This window comes from Cimex lectularius, unplaced genomic scaffold (genome assembly GCF_000648675.2).
Source record: "Cimex lectularius strain Harlan isolate CLEC.00 unplaced genomic scaffold, Clec_2.1 scaffold27, whole genome shotgun sequence".
In the NCBI taxonomy this organism is placed as follows: Eukaryota; Metazoa; Arthropoda; class Insecta; order Hemiptera; family Cimicidae; genus Cimex; species Cimex lectularius.
In genome coordinates, this window is record NW_019392670.1 from 1,139,159 (window position 1) to 1,158,595 (window position 19,437).

General features: G+C 34.7%; 1 long non-coding RNA gene across 1 annotated transcript; it reads left to right on the plus strand.

Moving 5' to 3' along the window:
- Nucleotides 1-6,708: 6,708 nt before the first annotated feature.
- On the plus strand, nucleotides 6,709-8,459 carry LOC112126358. Its single transcript, XR_002909926.1, has 2 exons — nucleotides 6,709-6,843; nucleotides 7,314-8,459. It is a non-coding gene; the product is annotated as an uncharacterized LOC112126358 (long non-coding RNA).
- The last annotated feature ends 10,978 nt before the right edge of the window (nucleotides 8,460-19,437 follow it).

Sequence of the window (19,437 nt, forward strand, 5' to 3'; positions counted from 1 at the left end):
CAGCAGACTAGTCCCACCACTCCTAAATTTAATAGTTCTGCCTTTTTACGACATTACAAACCGTGGCCAATTTTGGTCTATTGTGCAAATTATTATTTACAGCTTCTTTGTAACCTTTTTATAAGATCCCAAAGCTTGTTTAAGGTATCCCATGTGGACCTTTAGGGCTTTTCCTCTCCCAGGAGTAGGAATCTAAGCCTGCAAGTAAAGTAATTCCTAATTCGGAATTAATTAGGAGAATTTAACGTCCAAAGTTGGGTGTCGAGGAGGGGTCAAACCACTTTACAATAATTTTTCATACCATTGTCGCTTAAAAACCCACGTGCTATCCATAGGCCAGAATTCGAACCCAGGACTGCTAGCGTGGCTTTACGAATCGGACGCCCTCATCATTCGGCTAACCCCCTTCCTTAAAATCATGAAGTTTAGGTTAATAGTGTTGACTACATATTAATAATATTTCAAAATTAGGCCTGCTATCATAATTCAAGCAATATTACATCAAATGGTGTAATAATCATTATAAAGTTAAAACGTGCCTATGTACAAATCAAATTGATAAACTTTGTGGTGGCCGGACGGAAATAAACAAGTTTTCGACATTTATTTAAGAACGGGTCATGGTTTTTAAAAATAACATTCTGAAAACGTTTAAGAGTCGTGTTAAATTTTAGTAAATTCGGTAAATCTGGAATGTGACATATTTGGCAGCCGAGTTGACGCCTCTAACTTCACTGCGTAAAACGTCAAAAAGTCAAATCAAGAATCTCGCATAAATAAAAAATTCAATGTTTAGACATTTTCCGGTCCGATTTTCTAAAAATTGCCCCATGTCAGGAATCGCAACCGGTCAAGAAAAAAAATTTGATTATCAATCAAACCAGGTTCAAAAGACAAAACCAAAGTACGACCGTCAAGGCAAATTGAATTATCATGATAACTCGCATAAAAATGATATAGTCACAGACACACACAAATTAAAACTTACACAAAAAATCTCAACGGAAATGTTTATTTAAGGGAGGTTGAAACATTCAATGTTCATGCATGTTCTTCCAAGAGCGGAATATAAGTCGAACAAGTTCTATCCATTTTCACGAACTGCACCATATCCCTGAAGTTGAAAAATAACTGATAACGCGACAAGTTTGTTAACTTACAATGCATTTAATTTTCTCAAATATTTGACGCATTATTTAGGCAAACTAGTTTGTAAGGGAAATTTATTTTTAAAAGTGTTGAAAAACCAATCCCAGCTGGTGTTCTTCAAGGTACTGTACTTTGAACTACTGGTTTTAACTTGTTCAAAGTTGATTATGTGTAAAATCACAACCAAACTGGTACATATATGACATTTATTAAGTCTTCGTTCAATACTGATGCCATAGCGAGAGGACTAAGTGAAGCTGCTGGAAAATGTTTTCAATAAGGGAAGAATTTTCCTAAATGTAAACAACAAAGCCAGTATTCACCTTACCTTAAACATTTCGTGCAATGCGATGATTCGTATTTTTTTCAGAGTATGCCAAGGATCGGCCTACTCGGACTATTGTCCTCGGGGAGCGGGTGTACCACAGGTCAGCGTACTTAGACCGATCCTTTTCCTCATCTACACCACAGATATTCTGACTTTACTCTACACCATCCATGTATCCTTTCCCAATTAGCTATGCTCTGACCATATAATTAACACATGATTAATTTACTTTAAATAATCATCTCAAATTTACTGGTATGTAAAGACTAATTTATAAACTACACAAACGCTATTGTTTTTTTCAAAATTTTTTCTATATAGTGTTTTCTCCACATTTTCCCCTTTTATAGATTTCTTTCTTTCAAACTAGCTCTTTTTTTTAACTTCAATTTAATCATTTTAACATCAACCGAATCTTATTAAATAAACTTAAAATTAACCCTTTTACGAACCAAATTAACCGTTATTAATTTCATATTAACCCTTTTATGAACCAAATTAACCCTTTTTTCACGCAACTAACTCTTTTTAATTTCAAATTAACCCTTTTAAAAACCAAATTAACTCTTATTAATTTAAAATTAACCATTTTTTCACACAATTAACCTTTATTAATTTCATATTAACCCTTTTACGAACCAAATTAACCCTTTTTCACGCAACTAACAATTTTTAATCTCAAATTAACCTTTTTAAAAACCAAATTAACTCTTATTAATTTAAAATTAACCCTTTTTTCCAAGAATTAATCTTTTTTCAACCCAAATTCAGTTTTTTAAAATTCGAAATAACCTTTTCTCACCCAATTAACTCTTTTTAATTTCAAATTAATCACTTTTATTTTCAAATGAGCTATTCTGTTGAGAAAAATGCGCGGAAAATAAACTTAAAGGAAAATTCCAGTATATTTGAGAATTCTTTGTAATATATAATAATGGGGCACTTAGAAGTCCATATAAAAATTAATTACGATTATTATTATTATAAATTATGTAAAATTAAATATGAAAACAAATTATTTTTCTTAAAATTTGAATTGTTTTTCAAATGCAGGAATTTCACTTTGAATGCTTACATTTCATTTGATTTTCTAGGTTTTTCATGTTATAAAAAACGGTTAATTTGATGTTAAAAAGGATTAATTTAAAATTAAAAAGGGTTAATTTGAAACTCCGCGTTGTGTTTAACATTCTTTCCTCATTTCACCCAAAATTGAAGCCGGGTTCGCAAACTTGAGTAAACAGTTGGGGAACGTATTCAATAAGGTTTTTGTGCGAAATTTGCACAATTTTATCTAAACACAAAAATTTGTGCAAACAAGGGAATTTTTTCTATATCTGGCCATTTTAAAATCTCCGAAACATTTGAATTATTTCTGTTATAAATAAAGCATTTTTCTATTGAGAATGGCATTTTTACTAGCCTCTGATAAGATGAATCATCTTTATTTTCTGACAGTTTATAAATAACGCATTGTTATCTTCTACTTTGCATTATTCAACTGACAACCTATTTAATGTAGTCTCTTTGTTAATCAAATTACCCATTTTTAATTTAAAATTAACCCTTTTAAAGTTCAAATTAATAGTTTTTAACTTAAAATTAACCATTTTTAATTTTAAAATAACCCTTTTTAACTTCATGTTAACCCTTTCTTAAGAAAAAAGGGTGGATAATAAACTTTTTTTTTTTCAATTAAAAGAATTTTACTTTACACCCTTACATTTCATGCCATCTCCTAGGTTTTTTGTTTTAAAGAAAGAGTTAATTTCATATTAAAAAGGATTAATTTGAAGTTAAGAAGGACTACTTTGAAATTAACAGGGGTTATTATACGAAATTAAAAATGGTTAATTGGAAGATATAAAATATTTAAACTTAATAAAGGCTAATTTGGTTAATAACTGTTCCGTTCTTAATTTCTCAATAGGACTTTTTAATTGAAATTTAAACCTTCCTTTAACACATCAACTGCCCAAAATAAATGTTTAAACTCATAAAAATTCGATGTTACTCTCAAACAGAATCAATTATATTAAATAAATAAATAAATATGTCAAATTCAACTCAAATTCACTCTTTTTAATTTCAAATTAACCTCTTTTTTAACTTCAAATTAATTCTTTTCAATTTCAAATTAACTATATACAAAAAGGGTTGAAAACCTCTAAATCTAAAGAATGTGTTCTTTATGACAAAAGGTCTGGAGTAGTAAGTTTCATTCCATGGAATTAAGCCTTATCTCTTTTTATTTCAAATTAACCTTTCAACTTCAAATTACGTTATTTTGATATCAAATTAACTCATTCTCTGAAGGCTTAAAAAAACTTAGAACTTGGTATGAAATATAAGCATGTAAAGTGAAGTTCCTGCATTTGAAAAACTCCCAAATTAAAAGAAAAACCAGTTGCTTTTATTTTTATTTTTTTTCTATACCGACATCCTTCCCCACCCCTTCAAAATCCAACATATATAAACACAAAATAGCAAAATCTCACTGGCACTCTCGACACGACACGCAAGAATGGCACAATTACACAGAAAACAAACACTTTGAGCTCTGAAGATGATCTCAATAAAGATCGAAACGTTGGCACGATAAAGAAAATGTTTTTCTGAAACCTACATCACACCAGACCGCATCTCACGATTTCTAAATAAATATTTATTTTTAAATTTATATTATTATTAATTTTAATTGCAATTAATTTTCATATGACTTTTTAAGAACCCAATTATTTTATATATTAAAAAAACATTCGCAAGTAGAGAGAAATTTTACTTTACATGCTTATATTCCATACATTTAAAAAAAAATGTTTTCTCTCTTTAAAGAAAGTGTCAACCTGAAGTTAAAAAGGGTCATTTGACCTTAAAACGGGATTAATTTAAATTGAAAAAGGTATAATTTTATTAATTCTTCCGTTTTTATTTCTCATTAACCCTTTTTAATTTTAATTTAACTCTTTCTTTGAAACATCAAGTAGGAACCAAGAAACTTTTAAATTTTCAGAGGTATTTATCAATTAAATAAAACCAAATATCCATTTCGTACGTTAGAAAATTTAAAGTGAGCACTTATTTAACACATTTGATTATTTTCATTACATATCAATTAGTTATTAATATTAATTAGATAATTGTTTTAAATAAACAATTTGGTTTGTTGATACACTATTTTTTATGGTAATTTACGATATATATTATTCGTTGAATTTAAATGCTTTTACTTACTTTTCGTTTAAAAAAATAATTTTTTTACTCATTATTTAATGCTATTGAACCCTATTGTTTTGTTTAGGATTAATTTGATAAAACCATAAATACCACTATTATTATTGAGAATCAGACAGGTGTACATAGAAACATTTTAGGTGTAATTACACCTATTGTTATGACCCTGAATCTCCTGTATACATTGAAATTCAAAATTAAATTATATATAATAAATTATATAAAAAGAAACTGAAATAAAATAAATGAAGCGCTAAGAAAACTAGTTAACAATTATTTTTGTAAAGTTTTCAATGTTCCTATTCTCTCACAAGGAAAAATAATGTCAATTATAATGTATATTGTGGTAATCGATATTGAACCGTATGTGGGCCAGGACTGCTTGAATGAGGAGCAACCCACCCCCATTGGGCGGAAAAGCGACCAACGCCCAAATATAATTTGGGTTCATCGATCTTTTTTTCTAGAGTGGTACTGGGAAAAATTTATCGACGGTACTCAGTGTGTTGTTTCGAATTGTCGTCACATCTGATAACACGTTTTTTCATTTTTTCTTTTCTAGACAAAAATAAAAATCCAAGCTCACAGGTTTTGAAGTTTTTTTTAAACAAATTTAATAATAATGGTTTTCTGATACAAATATTTGCGAAAATCAGGGCTCGAAGAAAATACAATTTTGAAAAACAATGAACTTTTACTAGCCTCTCTCCGATCGGGTAATATGAATCCTCTTTATTTTCTGATAGTTTGTAAATTTCTGATGTCTTGACTAAAATTAACCCTTTTCCCACCAAATTCACACTTTATAATTTCAAATTTTATGAAAAAAATAAGTTTTCATTTTAACTTCAAATTAACCCCTTTTTAACTTCAAATTAACTTTTTCAATATCAAATTAACTATATACAGAAAGGATTAAAAAAAACCTAAGTCTAAAGAATTTGTTCTTTACGACAAAAGGTCTAGAGTAGTTAGTCTCATTCCATGGAATTAGCCCTTAACCTTTATTAATTTCGAATTAACCTTTTTTAACTTCAGATTAACTTTTTCAATTTCAAATTAACTATATACAAAAAGGATTAAAAAAAAGCCCTAAGTCTAAAGAATCTGTTCTTTAAGACAAAAGGTCTGGAGTACTTAGATTCTTTCCATGGAATTAACCCTTAACCTTTTTTATTTTTAAATTAAACTCTTTTTTAACTTCCGATTAAGTCTTTTCAATTTCAAATTAACCTCTTTTTAACTTAAAATTAGCTCTTTTCAATTTCAAAATACCTATATACAAAAAGGGTTGAAAACCTCTAAATCTAAAAATCTGTTCTTTAAGACAAAAGGTCTGGAGCAGTTAGTTTCTTTCCATGGAATTAACCCTTATCCTTTTTTAATTTTGAATTAACCACCTTTTTTAACTTCAGATTAACTATTTTCCTTTTCAAATTAACCCCTTTCTTAATTTCAGATTAACACATTTCAATTTCAAATTAAGCTTGTTTAATTTCAAATAATGAATAAAATAATAAATAATATAAATTATTAATAAAATTAATAAACCTAAACCAAACGTTTTAATATACAATAATTGGCTCTTGAAAGATCATATGAAAATTAATTACAAAATGTAATTAAACATATAACACAGTCGCCTCTGGATTAGCGATGCACTGAATTACATACGTTCGCGACCCAAAATCATATTTATATTTTCGTCAAATTCATATTTATATTTTTTAGTTATAGGTGGTAACCTGACTTACAGGGGGCTACGTTATTTTTTAAATTTTAATTTTTTTTTAAACCAATTCCGGTTTTTTTCGAGGACCGTTTCAAGCCCTTAAATAGTAAGTTTCATCCCAATAAAAAATACGAATTTTTTAGCTAGTGTAGGGAACGGGGATTGGGCAAACGAAAGTTGTAAATAAATTTAAACAAATTCAGTACGCTCGGGGTCCGGGCAACGGCCGGGTCGTCTTTCTGCTGACAGAGTCATTCCCACGCAAAGGCAAGGGGCCCCCGTTCCCGACGACTGAGATTTGTATTTAAACAAAATTAATTCTTTGAAGACAGTCATGTTGGGATCGTCATCGGGAACGGAAGAAAGACGAACGAGCGTACGATGTTGACCTTGTGTGCAGGTGGGTGCCTCAAGTTTCACTAAGCCTGGAGAACTAGATTACCTATGTTGGGTTAAATTTGGTTGTATTTGGAACATTGTATTTGGGTTAATTTTGACTTAATTTTAATATAATTGTGTGGGTTGATTTTCAATATAGTATTTGAATAAAAATTGATTGGGATTATTTTGATTGAATTTATAATATGATAGTTGGGTTAAATTTGGTTGTATGTGGCTAATTTTGATTGAATTTATAATATTTTAGTTTGGTTCAATTTGGTTGTATTTGGGACACTGTATTTGGGTTAATTTTTATTGAATTTTAAGATGATTGTTTTGGGTTGTTTTTCAATATGGCATTTGAATAAAAATTAGTTGAATATGATTATAGTTGGGTAAACTGTGTATCCTCCAACCTGTGTTTCTTTCCCTTTCTCCCGAGACAGTACGCACCACTTGTACCTCCCCTAAACATTTCCCTGTTTCTAGTTGTGGCCGGCTTACATTGGTGTGGGGTATCTTGCAACAAGAGATACGCACCGACGTTCAACATGGCCGCGACAGTGGACGAGGTGGCGGCTCTTCGACGAAAACTAGAGGAAACACTGGCCACTCTCGAGGTTGTGAAAGGCGCCAACGACCAGTTCCGATAGAAGGAGGAGACCGCTCGCCCAAGAAGAATATGGTATTACAGAGTATGGTTCCCACGTGGTCGGGAAGTCCGTCAGACGTCTGTAGAAAAATTCCTCCGATGTGTGGATGACGTCGCAAAGAGCGGAAATTGGGAAGAAAAGGACAGACTTGTAGTCGGTCGGATCCGACTGAAGGGAGCTTCAGCGGCCGGCGGGAACTGACGGGGCCGGAGTACTTCTATAAACGAGTTCTGTTGGAACGATTTAAGGAGGCGTCCAAACCGGAACAATATCTGCTGCAGCTGCACTCCCAAAGACGGGAGAGAGGGGAGACGCGCGAGCATTCGCTTTTTGGTGCAGAATTCTTGGGGAGATGACCCTGACTCACAAAGGATATCGAACGGATATATATCAAATCGATAGGACTTCTGCCCGATTTTGGCGTGTGTCGACCCGGGATTGAGCGGGTCCAGACTTTGCCGACGGAAATAAGGGGGCAGTAAAGGAGGTACAGGGCCTAGTGCCAAACGGACACACCCTCAAGATCATCTTCGACCCGCCCTTACTGGACGGAGGCCGAGAGATCTACCTCTAGTGGGTTCGATCCATCCCAATAGGCGTTCCAGGGACGGCGCTGCGGATTGTAGCCCGATTGGAGGCCGACGACTTGCTGGTCAGCACAGATAGGGAGTTCTACGCCCTCCTAGCGGACGCGGACGTTCGGTCGTGCCAAAAAGGGGAGAAGTGGATTTGTCCAGCATCATCAGACGTCAATGAAATGTACCTTCCTGCGCCAGCGCCCTCTACTACAACGATGTGGAAGACAGTAAGCGGCTGTGCGATGATTGGGCCGTGTTCACCACCCCACACAGGCCGGTCTGGTGGCCGGGACCCTGGAGGACACCTGGACCTACAGCGTCTCCAGCCCCACGCGAATTTTAATATGATTGTGTAGGTTGATTTTCAATACGGTATTTGAATAAAAATTGGTTGAATGTGATGATATTTGGGTAAACTGTGTAACCTCCAACCTGAGTTTCTTTCCCTTTATCCCGAGACAATACTACCCCTGGTACCGCCCTAAGCATTTCCGTGTATCTTGTCATGGCTGACTTATACTAGACCCGGCGGGATTAATTTTAAATAATCTTACGAGAATTATATTTAATTACGGTTAAGGAAGTTTTTGGTTCCAGTATGGATTAGAAACAAGTTAGTCTTTGAGATGGGTCAGATTAGGTAGGGCTGGAGTTCGGTAAGGACGTGTTCGGTTCGGTTAAGGAAGGTTACGAGTAGGGCTAGGTTAGAAGCGAGTTAGTCTTTGGGATGGGTCAGGTTAGGTGGGTATTTATTTTTCCTATATTATCACAAAAATTAAAATAAAATAAATAAATAAACAACCAGTAAAATAGGCGATGTCCGTAGCCACCCCTCGTTTGTGTTAGGGCAGAATTTGGCCATGTTGGCATGCTGGATATATTTTGTTATTCCTTAAAAGCTCGACGTTGGAATGAGTGTTTTTCGAGAAAAAATATAGTTTATTATTTATTTATATTTATGTATGGAAACAAACTGTTAAATGGATTTTTCCTACCAGCTGGTAATAAACGACATGATGAAATAATTAAGAAGACTAAGAAAATGTAATTATAAAAAAAAGTATTTTTTTAATATTATTTTTGATTATTATAATTTTTGAATATGAAAGGTTATCATTGCTTGTGATAATTAAATTGATATTTGATTTTTTTTTACCAGACACTTTAACTGATACAAGAAGAAATTGTCTCTAACCTTTCTTCGTTTGAGACTGGCCACGGTCATATCTACCACGTCGATATCAATTAATCCAAATTATCTGCGTTAACCCAGATAATAGTTCAGATTAGTTACGCTCATTTGCGAGTTTCATTCAATCGCTCGGGCAAGATCTGTAGGATAAGCTCTTTTCAGACGAAAATCAAAAGAAATGGTCGTGATCAGTTTGTATACACAAATAAGTTAAACCATTTGGAAACGGATAAATTTCGGCATCTAAGACAAATTATAGTTAGTTGTTCACGTATTTCTCAAGCCTAAGGAATCATGTTTTTATTGGTGTATTTATAAATACCACTTTCGATATAAAGTTCAGTGAAAATGTGTTATTTAAGCTTAGAAAGCTTTATTTATTAAAACTTTGGTAGCTGAAAACAAGCGTCTATACATTTCGATTCGTTAAATTACATCGGCTTTCAAGAATTTCCTGCACATAAGAAGTTCACAATATCATTATATTTATGTTTCTTTACGCTAAGTGGAACTTTTTAAATTTCAAATTTTTTTGAGCGAAGGTTCTAAGTGATACAGATTCGGCTAGAAATGTAGCATTGCTGAAAGTTGGAAAAACTCAAGCGTATGTGGCCAGGATGCTTACAGGTTACACAAAAAGGCCTAGACCACCATCGTGTCACATCTCAGAGAGATGATCGTTTTATTGTTTCGAATGTACTCCTAAGTCCTAATGCTGTTGAGATCAAGGAACGACTTCATCAAGCTAGAAATGTTAATGTCAGTTTACAGCACTGTAAGGTGAAGACTTGCAGAACTGCTTTACGTGAAGAAAGGTTTGCCACTGGTCCAGAACTTCTGACAAGGCACAGAACGTTCGGTTAGGTTTCACAAGAAATCACATCAATTGGACTGAGCAAGATTGGACCAAAATCTTGTTTTTGGATGAGGCCAGGTTTTGTTTTAGGTCTATTGACGACCGAGGGAGGGTTTGCAAAAGAACAGGGGAGCGATATATACCCACAACATTTTCACTTCGGAGAAGCTATGGAGGTGGTGGTGCTATGGTTTGGGCAGGGATTTCTATATAAAGTCGAGGGTTTGCTAAAAGCTGTGCGATACATTGATAACATATTCAGTGTTCAGAGGTTGGCCCTTTTATGCCACTAATTGGCGACTGGTTTATTTTAATGCTTGACAATGCAAGGCCCAGCTAGTATCGCTGATGTCTACTTGGAACGGGTTTCAATTCAATGCTTGGAGTTACCAGAACGTAGTCCCGACTTAAACTATCGAACACCGTTGGTACGAGTTGTCAAAGAGGGTAAAAAGTCGCTCCAGTCGCGCCAGAAAATTTGCAGGAATTGAGAAATATCCCACAGCACTTCAAAACTTCATAAAATCCATGCCACGGCTAATGCAAGCGGTGACCAACGCAACAGGAGTAAATATGTACTCTGTACTGAATATTTTCTTCATTGTTTCCAGAGCAACTTTTTTGGTAAAATTGTTTTACTCAATTTAATTTTTTATTTAGCTATATCTTAATTTTCTTTTAAAATGTCCAATAACAAAAAATAAAAATTATAACGATTTCAAGGATTTCTTAAAAAAGAAAAAAAATTGTTTCTATGTGTAGAAAAACTCCAAATTTTGCTTTTTCCACAAGGTACCTCGATTTGTTGCACATAATTGAAAAGTACCTTTCCTTGACACTGTAAAAGGACGGTGTTATATTGCCACCTGATATTAGAATTCGTGCTTGAGCACTAGTTTGCGCACCTTGTTCAGATTTTCATGATGACTGAAAACTAAATTTATAACTGGGCATCTTCTTAGATTGAACGTCACGGAAAAGAATTGAACCTTGGATATGTAATTTAACCTGACACACCCCAACTTACCTCTAACCCTAAGTCTAACTGAAACCTTCCTTAACCTAACCGAAACTATCCTTAACCTTAACTCCATGGGATCTATCAGGCGAGGTTAGGTAAAGTTAAGGTTAAGGATGGTTTCAGTTACTCTAACCATAACCGTAACTTTCCACGACCTAACCGAACACGCCCTTACCCTTTATTTATATATATGAATTATATTATATAGGTATTTTTCGTAAGAGCTTCGCCTTCCAGCGGCCGATAATGTTTTTTTTTTTTTCAAAAATCACGTCAATCGTGAAAGTTTGCAACGACTCCACCGATCTACCGGATACTTCTACCGGGCTTTATGATCTTATAAATTACCCGTCTTATAAATCTCACAGATCTTATAAATTACATGGCACGAACATCACCTGCGTAAATAAATCAGAACCGGGGGTAAAAATAAAACATATGAGGAATTTTTGTGGATTTCGTCTTTATTTTTCTCACTTATTTATTCAGATATCGTGAGATGCGGTCTCACTTATAATGACATAAAATCCAAAAATTTTTGATATAGCCTGTGAGTTGAATATTCGTTTGTCGTACCGTCAAATTTGGATAAAATCCTTATGTATTTTTATGTGGAACACCAGACATAAACGAAAATAAAACATTTGAAATCTTTTTTGTAGGTTTCCTCCGTACTTTTCTTACCTAAAATATCGTCTTTAATTATTTTTTGTTTCCTTTAAAAATTCGTATTTAACGGTTTTAAAGGGTGCTTAAAACCAATCGTTTTAATAATAATTCATATATTCACTAGTTTCATGGTCCATTTTTCAATTAATTAAGCTTTTTAGTTGAGATGAAAAAGTCAGTGTCACGAAAGGGTTTCGAACCCACGATCTTCGGCTAGATACGCCGCTGCTGTACCACTTGAACTATCGTGCCCTCGATCCACTCGGACACTAACTTCCCATCTCAACCCCACCTTTTGAATTTTCCCTCCTTTTTGCCATTTTTCAAAATTCAAAGTGTGGGGTCGAGATGGGAAGTTAGTGTTCGAGTTGATCGAGGTCAAGATACCTCAAGTGGTAGAGATCGTGGGTTCGAATCTCGCTCGTGACACTGACTTTTTTATCTTAACTAAAAACCATAATTAATTGAAAGATAATTCATATACCTATCCTCGTGTAAATACTCACATGTTATTTAAAACGAAGAAAAAACACATAAAAAAAGGAGGGAGCTAAGAAAAACTTCTAACCAATTTTACTAGGGTGAAGTGTAATATCGAGACATTTTCTTAAATACTCACCTCAAAAGAATTAAGGCATCACTTCATGAACTGATCATGGTTTACAAAATGTTTTATATTTGACATGATTCATAATATTTTTCTTTTATATATTCTAAGAAACACATTTCTTGCGTGGAAACAATCTTCCAAAGTGCGAGTGAATGTGAGAATGAAAAAACCACGGAAAGTACCAAAATAGGAATGTAAAACAACGAAAAATTTGGAAACAGAAATGTCCGAAACGAGAGTTTTTGCAACTTCACAGCTTTTAGTACCCAGTTTTACTTCCTCGGCTCTTGATGACAGCTTGTAGACGACCAGGCATGCTCCGAACAAACCTGCGAATGTTTTCTTGCTTCAGTCCTTCCCACTCGTCCATTAGCGCTTCTTCAAGCTCCTCCAAAGTTATTGGCTGATTTGGACGACCTCGAATGGCCCTAGCTAGTCCCATATTGGGTTGAGGTCGGGGTTACATGCTGGTCAGTCCAAAACGTGAATATTGTGCTGTTAGGTACTCTCTCACCACTATAGCTGTATGTGGTCGTGCTCCATCCTGCATAAAGATGAACACCCGCATCGACAGCTTCGGGTCGAAAATGAACGTCTAAAATTTCTTAAATATAGCGCTGAGATGTCGAAGAAGAATCACGATTTCAGTTGGATGGATTGTTGTCTCCCTGTGATAATAACCCCCGAATGGTGATGATGGGAGGAAGCAGTAAGGGACGAAACGTCATTTCCTCTTCGCCAAACTTTCACACGCCCATCATTACCACAACGTGATCAGTTCATTCGGCGATCCCTTAATTCTTTTGAGGTGTGTAGTTTTATTGGCGTTGGGTCCGTCCAAGTTCCTATCCACGCCCTCATCAGCTCATCAGGTGAATATAGTTAAAGACATATTTGGGCTTTTTTTTTAAATAAAATTGTTACAATGAAAAATAAACGTTGTCTGCTCAATTTACAAGCTGGTGAAGTTGGTTCTGCTAATGCACGGTGGTTAATCATAGGCGTCGTTTTCTGAAACGTTATCATCATCCGACTTCAGCGTTCTCTTTACTGTTTAAATCGGATTCGATTTAAATTCAATCGATCCCTGACTCGGGATTTAATTCTAGCATCCAGCAATGAATGAAGAAGAAAATGAATGGATTTTCAAGAGTCCAACCAAAAATAATTTTTAATTAAAAACTGATTGATTTCCGGTCCTAAAATATTACAGTACTGATTACAAATCAGTAAGGACGTGGACTATCGAATCACTTGAAAATTCGCTAAAGGTTGAGATATTTTTAAATTCCTTCTTTTTAATGATGTGCATACTTATTTTTAAGTAAGTGCATTCGAAGCACGATTTCAAATAAAAATCGTATGTAAATTTTGCATTATTTCATTTTTTAGGTGTCAAATATTGTTATTAAACTCGATTAACGTCTTCTCGAACCCTCTTTCAGCAATATTGATTTATGGTTTTTTACAATCACAGTGCCTGATTCTCGGGTTCGGCATGTTCAATGTTGTTTTTAAATTATACTCTCAATACGCTTGCATAAACAGCGGAAGTGACTAAGACGGCAGAAAAACACCAGAAACATTTGCATTTATCTCAGCTGACTAGCTGACTCAAATCATGTTTTCTATCAGATCTTGCATCTCAGGGCGAATAGCCTGAATATTAGGTAAAACGGGAATATCCCGATTACATCTCTTCCCCGGCGTGCTTCCTCCACACTGCAGTGCTATTGATTTTGTACTCTGGATAAGTTTAAAAAAAACCGTTTACATCATCTGAAATAACACTGTAACAGGACAAAACTCCTGAGCATCGTGATGTCCTCGCCTCGCCCGATAGAGAGAAAGAAAGGAAAAATTTATTTTTTCCTGGGAACAGGTTCCCTTAAGGACAAAAACAACAAACAATAAAAANGGAGAGAGAGAGAGAGAGAGAGAGAGAGAGAAGTGATGGGACTAGTAAAGAGAGAGAAAGACAGAAGAAAAAGAGAGATAATGAGATAGGGGAGAGAGAAGAGAAAGAGAGAGAGAGGGGAGAGAGTAAAGAGAAGAAGAGAGAATGAGTGTGAGAGAAAAAGAGAAGAGAACGAGTGAGAAAGAAAGAGAAGGGAAGAGAGAAAAGAGAAAAGAGACTAGAAGAGAAGAGAAGAGGATATTGATTTCCGTTTTCTTTATACTTACATAACTCAACATTTAGTCTCCTGGACTAACAAAACAATTTCTTTTTCATGCATCATTAATACATAAAAACCATGTATATAAGATTAACTTAAAAAAAAATAAAAAGTTAATTTCTTCTTATTTAGAGAATTATTTACAACAACAAAAAAATTTACAAGTGTAGTTGAGCAAGACCAGATATCAAACACTTCTAACAAAAACAATTGCTATACGAGGTATCATTTTACAAGTAAACAATTTTTTGATTTACATACAAATTTTGTAGATAATTAAGGTAAGATCTTTTAAAAGTTAAACTATGTATGTTTACATTCATATGAAGAGACTTTTTGTACTTTTAATTTTATATTTACTGAATTTAATTTACAACTTTAAACGTTTTAATCTGTCGTTTTATAATGTAGATTAATTTTTTATAAATTTTTTAAATAACTCTATATTTTCGCATTTTTGAATTTCAGTCGGTAAATTTGAAAACACTTTTGCCCCTTTAACTAAAAAAGAATTTGTTTTTAATTTTAACTTTATCAATATTTCCAAACAGAATTTTCTCCAATAACTTATAACGACCGAACAATATAGCTTTTCATTTCCTAGGATTTAAAAGTAGTGTGTTTTTCATTCTAATCGCTTAACCTTTCTGAATGAATATTTATTTTTGATATATTTCAATTAATTAAGGTTTTTAGTTGCGATAAAAAAGCCAGTGACACGAGCGAGATTCGAACCCACGATCTTCGGCTAGATACGCCGCTGCTCTACCACTTGAGCTATCGTGACCTCGACTTTTTTATCTCAACTAAAGACCTTAATTAATTGTAATATTTTAATTGGTCAAGCGGACCACGAAACTAGTGAATTTATTTTTGATATTGTTTGTTATTTTGATGTCGATATTACCATTTTGTATTTTAGATTCAATGTACACCTTTAGATCGTCTGCTACATACTCAACCTACAATTAAGAAATGCAACGTTTTTATTATTGACATAAATGAAAAAATTAGCGCTGACAATGTAGACCCTTGTGGTATTCCATGATCTATTAACTGCTTCTGAGACATATGTCCTTCTGTTGTTTTTATTTTCTGATACCAGAGAGAGGAGAGAGTGACGGAGGTAGGGATGGAGGGAGCGAGGGAGAGTGAGTGAGAGAGAGAGAGAGAGAGAGAGAGAGAGAGAGAGAGAGAGAATGAGAGAATGAGAGAATGAGAGAATGGTCGTCATGGACACCTTTCATTTCTGGAACTTCCATTTCGGCAAAGCAGTTTTATAAGGCAGATTGTTCATTTCACCTTTTATCGCCAGTTCCGCTGAAAATACGTTATCAAAAACATGTGATCTTTTTATTAACTCTGTCACGGAACAAATAGTTCAATTATTTTGTTTGTTAATTTAATTTTGTCAATTCGACAAGAAATGGGATTGCCAATTAGAAAGTCGTTTATTTCGGGCGATTCACGTCTGCGATGAGATGTCTGGCATCTTTGCAATATGACACCTCGTTAACATCATGCAACAGGAATAAACTTGAAAGATGTTTCAGTCCAGTAAATTAGTTTTAATTGCGATTTATAATAAGCCAGAGATCTAGCAGGAAACTTGCTCATACTAAGAGATGTGAACAAACGAGAAAGTTTGCTAGTCGAGTTCTGGCAGAAAACGTCTAGAAGACCGAACTCTATTAGCTTCACCCAAAATAAAATGTTTCAAACATTTAACTGTAATTCTCTTAAAGAATCATTTTCAAATAGATATTGATAAAGTTTGAGTAGATGTTTAATTAATTTGTTCTTTACTGCCGAGCACCTTATGTAATTGCTCCGATATCGCGAGATTCAGTCCAAGTTTAATATAAAGGTCAAAAAGCTTCAGCTATCTGGCGTTAAATGCAAATATTTATCGACGAGACGTGTCGTCGCTACGGCCCTCTTTTTTGACAAAACCATCTTCAGAAGAAATTACGTAAAATAAATCCAATAATTGCCAATGTAGGTTTCTCATTATTTTTTTTGGTACATATTTTCATTTCTAACTTAAAATTTGATAAACTTTTGAACACTGAAAACACGCCATAGGCTGAGTGAGAAAGGAAGATACAGAGAAAGAGAGTGTGTGAGTGAGGAAAAGATAAAGAGTGAGTTCAAGAAAGAGTGAGAAATGTTTCTTACATCTAATGTAAAATACAATGGTTACTAATTTTAGTCTAAATTATTAAACATTAATTACTTCGAATAACCTTATTTTTTTGTCAGTATGTTCCATCTATTCGATTTACTTTGAACTACGAATATATTTACATAAAATTGCTTGTTGATATAAATATTCTCATTTATATAATAATCGAGCAATTAAAAATCAAATTGCTCATAAAACAAGTGGACAAAAATATTTTTCAATGCAATGTAGCACAAACCATGAATTATAAATTACCAATATAAATCTACAAGTAAAACATTACTCACTAAATAGGAGAGAGAGACAGAGAGAGAGAGAGAGAGAGAGAGAGAGAGAGAGAGAGAGAGAGAGAATGATTTCTTAGTGAGTGAGTGTGATTGAGAGTGTGTGTGTGTATGTGAGAGAGAAAGGATAAAAGTGAATGGGCGAGTGAGAAACAGTGTGTGCGTGTGTGTGCCTGTGTGTGAGTGTGGGAGAAAGAAAGAAAAAAGAGAGAAAGAGAGAGAGAGAGAGAGAGAGAGAGAGAGAGAGAGAGAGANCCAAAAAAAAGAGATAGAGAGAGAGAGGAGAGATAGATAGATAGATAGATAGGTAGATAGAGAGAGAGAGAGAGTGAGTGTGTGAGGAAGAAAGAAAGAAAGAGAGAGAGAGAGGAGAGAGGAGAGAGAGAGATAGATAGATAGATAGAGAGAGAGAGTGAGTGAGTGAGAGAGGGAGTGAGGGAGAAAGTGTGTGAGTGAGTGAGAAACTGTGTGTGTGTCTGTGTGTGTGTGAGAGAGAGAGAGAGAGAGAAAGGATAAAAGTGAGTGGGCGAGTGAGAAACAGTGTGCGTGTGTCTGTGTGTGAGTGTGGGCGAAAGAAAGAAAGATAGAGAGAAAGAGAGAGAGAGAAAGAGGGAGTGAGAGAGAGAGTGAGAGGGAGGGAGTGAGGGAGAAAGTGTGTGAGTGATTGAGTGAGAAAGTGTGTCTGTGTGTGTGAAAGAGAATGAGAGAGAAATAGTGAGAGAGAGTGTGTGAGAGGAAATAAAAGAGATGGAGTGCGTGAGAAAGAGAGTGAGTGAGCAAGAGATATAGACAAAGAGAGTGTGGGACTTAGTGAGTCGAGTGAGTGGTTTTTTTTTTTTTTTTGGGTGTGTTAGTGTGCGTTTAATAATAATTTATTTACAGCATGCATCACGTCACATATTACATGTTCTTGATGTACAAATTATTACAATGTAACAAAATAATACCATAAATTCACACTTATCGTAAACACAAGTTTGGGATTAGTGATAAATATGAAAAAGAAATGTTGTTTCAACAATTAATCATAACAGTTTATGAAAATCTATCGCATTTAACAAAACACAGAGGTTTTTGCCCATTCGCTATCCCGCACTATGTAGCTTTTCTCTGGGGGCCAGGGGACGCTTTTCAAGCATGATTGCCTAAGAAAAGATGTTCTCTCTTTTCCAAACATTTTGCAGGCTAACAATATATTGTCCGAAGTTTAGCATGTTGCACCATCACACGGGCATTTGAACCTTTTATAATGTTAAAACGATGAAGGTACGCACTATTCCTTCCATGACCCGAGAGAGCTTGGGTTATTTTATATGTAATGTCGACGCTGCTCCACCTGGCGGAGATGGTGGGAAAGAACGCCTTTGTGTGCTGTACCACAGCAAACGCAGATCAACATTGCTCCCATCTCTTCAAAACGTCCTCGGGCTTCCAAGTAGTTCTCGGTGTCATTCTGAAGGGTTCCACCATATGGACGCTTATATGGCCAGGTTGTCGACTCCCTCGTTGCCATCTTCGCTTTTTCTTTGCATTCTATTCCAAGACTCTGTGTCCGGATGATTTCACGCCGAATGAGCTCGACAAGGGGCATGTGGTTTCTTTGGTCCACAATAGAGTCCAGCGCTACCTGCTAATCTGTCCTCACAATTGTTGGACTTTCCGCTTCACGCCCTGAAAAAGAAGCAAACTGTGCCAAACACTTCATTTCCTTCAGGAAGGCGAGTAACACCGCCTGATTATTGGAGTAGTGGTCCGCCAGTCTGAATTTTCCCTCCTGTATTATTTGTCCATTTAAGTAAATGACTTTCCCATTTTTCTTGCTGCCGTCAGTGTAAATTTGCAACTTATAATCCGAGCTCTCCTGATTATTAGGTCGTTTTACTCCAGAACTAAACCAGGATGCAGCCATTGGCGCTCGCTGATTCCACTTCCAGCACAATTTCTTTCTCAATACCTTTGACATTTTTATAATTTTTGAACATTTGTACCATCTTTATATCAATCGGAGGGATACCGACTATTGTGCGGGCCACTTGGTATGAAACTGTACACCCTCTAAATTTAAGATCGCCCTATATTTTTAATTCTACCTTTTTTAAATTAAAGGCTAGGTTATTTCTAAGATTCTAGTGCAGCTTTCATGTTCTTTTATTACTTTTCAAATATATTTGGCCCAAAAAATATTTTTCTTCGGCATAAATAATACAGGAATTTTTTATGTCAACAATGTATTTTTGTAGTAGGACAAATCACTCAGAATTCCGGCCAACACTTCAGATAGCAATCTTAGTCTTTATGTGCTAGATAGATATAGCTTAACGAAGTGGCATTACGTTGAAAACGTCCTTCACTCGCATTGCTTTCACCATTATCGTATTATCAGTAACA